Below are 6,475 nucleotides of genomic sequence, written 5' to 3'. Positions count from 1 at the left end.
CTCCCTCGGGTCTCAACTTGAGGCCCCTCCTGGAAAGGCCTTCCCTGACATCACAGCACATGTGCCCTTTCCTTGTCTGTTTCTCCCTGGCAGGCTGTGAGCACCAGCAGGGCGGGACCTCGTCCAGTCACTGCTGCACGAGCAGTGGCCAGAGACAGCCTGGCTCTCAGCCACACTCAATAGCTGTTTCACACAACCCAGGACCGACCAGGTGCTGCCAAGCCCTTGCTCCCTTCTCCTCCACACAGCCCAGCTCACTTGGCCCCAGGGCCCCACCACCCACTGCATGCAGGGGTGAATGTTACAGGGCCGCGTGGCATTGGGTCTCAGTGCCTCCTAGCAGAGGCCTGGCTCCGGACAGGTCACCAGACGCTGCTGTTCACCACCACCACAGGCCTCAGAGCACTGGGGTGCAGGGAAGGAGTCAGGGCACAGCCAGGGTCTGAGGGCGCCCCCTCCCCCCAACTGGACCCCCAGGCCTCACCTCCCTCCAGGAAGAAGTGTAGCAGCTGAGGCAGGGCTGGGCCCCGCAGGGGCGGTGCGTGGGCGGCTTGGCTGGCCCCGGCTGACAACGGAAGGGTTGCAGCGGCCAGAGGTCCCGTGTATCCACACACTGCACATCCCGCACTGAGGAGCCTCCACCACAGCTGCAGGAGCACTGGGGACGGAGAGACGCGTATGGACACCCCCCACGTGCAGGCCCACACATGCGACCCTGTGAGGCGTGTGGCAGGGAAGGCATCAGGCTCACGTTCCAGCCTGGGGAAAATCCCTGAAGAGCCCAGTGGGAGGCCAAGGCTGGCAGGCCTCAGGCAAAAGGTACCCAGCCAGGGGCTGCCATGGGCAGGGACAGACGGAGAAAGGGAGGAACAAAGGCAAGCTGATGAAAGACAAGTCCAGATGGGGTCAGAAAAACAGGGGAGAAGACAGGCCAAGCCAGACAAAAATGAAGACTCCCAGGAGATTCAGATCCAGTGCCATCGGGTGCCCAGACGTGTAGCCCAGAGCCCTCCCCTGCTGCTCTCAGAACACAGGCTGTGGGGACCCAGGGCTCCGCCCTGTGCCCTGGGGCTCCCTGCCTTGGCTCCATCCTCACGCACCTTACTCCAGTTGCCCGAGTGCCAGGTGGCACAAAGCCACAGGTGGCAGCGGTGGGCAGGCTGGGGCCGGCCAGCAGAGGCGCAGTCCTCATCCCGGTCAGAGATACAGCGCACCGGCCTCCAGACGGCACCCAGGCCGCAGGTGGTGGAGCACTGCGGGGCACAGACCCGTGAAAGCCAGGCAGACCACATCCCCGCCAGGCCCCCACAGCCAGGAACTACCCACCTAGGCTGGCAAGACCTCAGCAAGACAGGCCCCTCTTCTGGGCCTCAGTTTTCTTATTTGCAAAATAGACTCCTCCATCCACCACCCAGGAAGACCGTGAAAATAAAGTCAACCCCCACCCCCCAGCAACCAACTGACCCTGCCCACAAAGGACAAAGGGACTGTGTTCCAGTGTCACTGGTGCAGAGAAAGGGGACCCTGCAGGCACCCCTGACCAGCTATCCTGACCAGCCTGCCCCTTCCCACACCCAAAATAGTGATCTAACAGAAGCTTGCTTCCCCTGCAGTGACCATCTGGGGACCCAGGGAGGGGACACTGGTCAGCTTCTTTCATGCAGCTCAGACCCCTGCAGGTCACTGGCAAAGGAGGTTGGAGCCATTGAGGGCAGAGCCAGGTGGCAGTGGGCTGAGCTCAGTGTGGAGGAGCCAGGCTGAGCCTCAGGGAAGCTTGCTGCTTTCTGGGCAGGACTAGGCCTGCAGGCCATGAGGGGACTCTCCCCACTGCACAGCTGAGTGAACTCTGTCCTGGGATGTGCTGCCAGTGTGTTCCTGCCCTGGCTTCCCTGAGGCCCCCTGTGCTGCCCAGGAATGGGCCCTGTGGTCCCCTTATCCGCCTAATCCTGGGAACCCCTGCCCCGAGGGAGGCGGGACAGACGGCGCCTGTGTCCCACTCTGCTCACTTTCAGATGAGACAACAATCACCAAGATCCCAGGCAAACTCCCTCACCAGCCCGGCCCGCACCACTTGCCTCGCTCCAGTTTCCAGCTTGCCAGCTGGCGTTCCTCACAGCCAACAGGTCCACAGGGGGCCCTGCCTCAGCCAGGCTGGGGGCCGGGGGCTGGGTCTCAGGGGCTCTTCGGCTATTTGCAGGGCTGTCCCAAGCTGGCGTGGACAGCAGCCCAGAGCTCAGGGGCACCTCAGGCTGAGGGACTCGGGCTGGTCCTCGGGTCCCGGACTCCAGGCAGGGCCAGGATCAGGTGTGTGCCCGAGGCCAGAAAGGATCATGGGGAGGAAGGTGCCCCACACTGCCACAGTCCGCAGGTCCCAGGAGCCTGGTCCTGGGGTTGGGGAGTTGGGAGTCCCCAGCTGCAGGGGGCTGTCCCTGTCTTCCGTCTCTGGCAGATGAGCTGCCTCCACAGTGGGCCTCAACTCACTGTCCCCAGGCCCCAGGCCACCCTCCAGAGCGGGCTTCCGGGCCACAGTCCCTCCTGTCCACAGCTCCACCACATCAGGACCAGGAGAGGAGTGGGTGCTGCCGACAGGGGACAAAGGGTGCAACATGGGGCTGGGTCTCAGGGGCAGGTGGGGGGCTCCGCAGCCACCAGATTCCTCATCGTCCTTGGAAACCTCATTGGTCCTATCCCGCCATGGAGCGGGCAGCTGACGCTGGCTGTCCTCACCAACCAAGTCATTTTGGCCCCCAGGAGTGGCAGGCATCTGCACGCCATCAGGGGAAACCCTAGGCCAGGGCAGGCTGGGGAGCCCAAGGTCTGGGGCCCCTATAGGGGTGTCTTCCTCAGGCAGGAAATTGACCAGAGTTCCCAGAGGTCAGCTCTGAGGGTGGGGGTGGGGAGCGGCTGGCCTGGCTGGGCCAAGGGCTAGGGGACCAAGGTCCCGGTGCCCCCTCCTCCGTGGCTGCAGGGGGCTCTGTGGCAGACACGGGGCTACATGTGGAGGGCGCAGCAGGACGGCCATGTGGTGTGGGCGTCCCATCCCCTGTCCCCGCCAGGTCTAGATCGGGCTCCTCAAAGGGCCCTTAGGACAGGTCCTCGTGGAAGTTGATGAAATTGTAGTCGTAGAAGTCGTCCACAAATACGGGCCCCAGCGGGTCCAGCTCCAGGGCCTCCTCGTCGATGGTGTTGCCCATGCTGGCTGGCCTGGGTGCTGAGGTGGGTGAAGGGTGTGGGGCCAGGTGGCGCGGGATGAAGTCAGCCTCATTGAAGAGCTCGTGGCTGGAGGAGCCGCTTGCCTGAGCCTTCAGGGACCAGTGTGTCCAGGGGCCGTGGACAGAGTGGCAGAGAGCAGGTGACTTGTCGGGCTGGCTGCTGGGCCTCATCATAGGGGACACCAGTGTCATTGGTGCAGAGGACACTTCGGTGCCGAATGCCCTCTCCTCATGTCACTGAGCACTGGGGGGGAAGCTAGGGTGAGGGGCTCAGGCTGGGAGGTGGGCTGCCAGGGGATGCTGGGGCAAGGCAGGGACAAGGCACTGTCCACTGCCCGGTGTCAGAGTGGCAGGGACCCCAGCCAGCCCTCTCTGGCCCTACCCAGCTCAAGGTCATGGCTGTGGCCACGGCTTTGCAGGGGCTTCCTGATCCCTGAGGCTTTGGAGTCAGGCTGGACCCTGGAATGCCCCAGACTCCCTCCCACCCACGGCACCAGGCAGTAAGGGCTGGAGGAAGGCTGTCTGCCTCCCTGTAGCCTGAGACCAAGGGTGTCGCTGGAGGCGGCCCCTCCCAATCCGCACTCACCTGAGACCAGTTCCCCACAGCCCAGGTGGCCGGACAGGGCACGTGGCGGTTGCAGGGGGTTTCAGCTGGGGGCCGGGGGTTCACAGGCGGGCGGCTCCAGGGCGCTCTGCTCATCTAGCCCCACGCTGCGGATGCAGAGCATGACCCGGCGTGAGAGGCCCCCAGGCCCGCAGGAGCACAGCTGCCACTCACCTGCCCACCACCTGGCAAGGGCACATGGGTGGCATCTGCAGGCTCACCAGCAGGGAGGGCCAGGCCAGGCTCCCAGGCCCTCGGGGTTGGTCCCAGAGCTGGACCAAGGCCAGTGGCTGCTTCTACAGAACTCCAAGCCCAGGTAGGTGTCCTGCCCCCTAAGTCTGGTGACATGGCCCAGCCCCTCCGCTCCTGCCACCCTCCCCTCAGGGGAAGTGAGCGTGACCTGAGGCCTATTTCCATATCCAGGGACCTAAGGAGGAGGACCACAGGTGTCCAGGCTGGCCCAGGCTGGAGTAAGGGGTGACCGGGAGCTGGGGCTTCAGCCTTGGGAAGACCCATGAAAACGTGGCTGCCTGTGCTCCTCCCTGGGAACTCTGGAGCCCAGAAGTAGGGGCCTGTGGCAGACCCAGGCCGCCGGGGGTGGGGAGTTGGCAGGGGTGTGGGGGCAGCTCACCTGGCAGGGCAAGGCTACTCAGTGCACTTCCTCTGGCGGTCATCGGGCTGGCCCAGGGGGTCACAGTGCCCCTCGTCCACAGGCCCTGCCTGCTGCTCCGAGCAGTACACACTCTGCCTGTGCACACCTAGGGGCTGTGGGGCTCAGCCTGCGCCTGGCACCCAGGTGCCCACTGCCCAAGACCCAAAGACACCATTTCTGCCAGAACCCTCCCAGAACAGCACTTCACCACCCGTGTCCTGATGAAGGCAGACCTCCCCGGCTGCCTCCTCCTTGCTGTCCCTGCTCTTACCCACCCTCGCCTATGTAGCCTCCCTCTGACTGTCCCTGGAGAGGTGGCACAGTATGGAGGTTTAGTGGGTTGGGTCCCCAGACCCTCTGCTTCCTAGCTGAGATGCCTGGGTGGCTCATTTGGCCACTCTGAACCTCAGCAGCCTCCTTTGTGAAGTTGGAGTGACAATCGTGCCTGCCTACAAGCCCCGGAGGGAGGACTGCTTGTGGCCTTTCGTGTGCGGGCTCAGCCCGTGCCCGGCACAACCTAAGAGCTCGATCCGTGCCAGCTGCTGCTAGCATGCAAACCCAGCCATGACATCAAGGCTGCCCTACTGTCCACGCCCTTCCCAATGGCTCAGAGAACATCTGGAGAAGAAATGCATTAAGGGGCAGGCCCCGCTCCCCGCCCCCAGACCAGTCTTGGCATTGCTCCTGTCCTTCATACCTTCTGCCACTGCCCACCCTGGGCTTTTCCACAGCCACGCTCCTCACTTAAACTCCCTTCCATACTGCCTGCTGAGGCCCAGCATCAGGACCTCCTCTGCTGGTGGCTCTGCTTTCTCTGCTCCCCTGGGGTCTCAAGAGTAAGCTGTCCCTCCCCTGAGCTGCCAGCCCCACACCCATCCCCCTTTCCTCACCAACAGATTCTGATATTGCTCAAGGTCCCAACTACAGCAATGGGACCTGCTGAAAACACCCTGAGGCCGCCCCCTCGAAACTAGGGTTTCTGGGACACAGTCCTGCCTGGGGAGAAACAGGCACGAGTCCCTCGCTGGGAGTCAGCCCTTTCCCCTCCTTCTTCCTGCCCGGAACATGGCAAGAGGCCTGGAAGGGAGGATGACATCTGTGACAAGCAGGAGGGGAGGGCTGCCATGGCAAGGAGGCTGCAGCTGAGGGACAGTCAGCTCCAGGTCCCGCCAGCTTGGACTGTGCACCTGGGACTTCCTGCCTGTCTGTCCTGGCCACCGCGGGGCACTTGCCTCTGCGTACACTCCTACACGGTCCACCTTCGAGGCAGCCGATTTGCTGAAAGACAATCCCCCAAATGTCTCGTGCTACACATGTATTTGTTGGTTTCTCACATTTGTCTATTTAAAGATACCTGAATTATGCCAGGTGTGGTGGCTCATGCCTGCAATCAATCCCAGCGCTTTGGGAGGCTGAGTCAGGTGAATTACTTGAGGTCAGGAGTTCAAGACCAGCCTGGCCAACATGGTGAAACACCAACTCTACCAATAATAAAAAATTAGCCAGGCATGGTGGTGCATGCCTGTAAATCCCAACTACTCGGGAGGCTGAGGCAGGAGAATCAGTGGGACCTCGGAGGCGGAGGCTGCTGTGAGCCAAGATCGCACCACTGCACTCCAGCCTGGGTGACAGAGCAAGGCTCGTCTCAAAATAAAATAAAATAAAGATAGCTGTATTAGATAAAATGGTTTCCTGGCTTTGGAAGGCATCTACTCAGTTCTCCAGTTCTCATGTTGTCATCATAACAGCATTTTAAGGCTCCCTCTCTTCCCCTGTGCGCCCACCCCCTCCCTCACTTCTCCTTTCCCTCCTCCCCATTCCTCCTCCTTCCCTCACCTCTTTCCTCCAAATAAATAGTAATAATAATTTTTAAATAGCATTTTAAGAAATGCTCAAGTGTCTCTATCTCAGATTCCCGATTCTGAGACCCTGAGGACACTGGGTGTCAACGATGGAAAGACTGAGGGGAAAGGGGGAGGACTAACAGAGTGGGAGACGGAGGCAGGG

At 61.9% G+C, this 6,475-nt stretch overlaps 1 pseudogene; it reads right to left on the bottom strand.

The window, feature by feature from the left end:
• Positions 1-258: 258 nt before the first annotated feature.
• LOC108298886 overlaps positions 259-6,475 on the bottom strand; it is a 12,496-nt pseudogene continuing 6,279 nt past the window's right edge.

This window comes from Cebus imitator, unplaced genomic scaffold (genome assembly GCF_001604975.1).
Source record: "Cebus imitator isolate Cc_AM_T3 unplaced genomic scaffold, Cebus_imitator-1.0 Scaffold1170, whole genome shotgun sequence".
Lineage (NCBI taxonomy): Eukaryota > Metazoa > Chordata > Mammalia > Primates > Cebidae > Cebus > Cebus imitator.
Note: the sequence above shows the minus strand (reverse complement) of the source record. Positions and strands in the feature narration are given on the sequence as shown.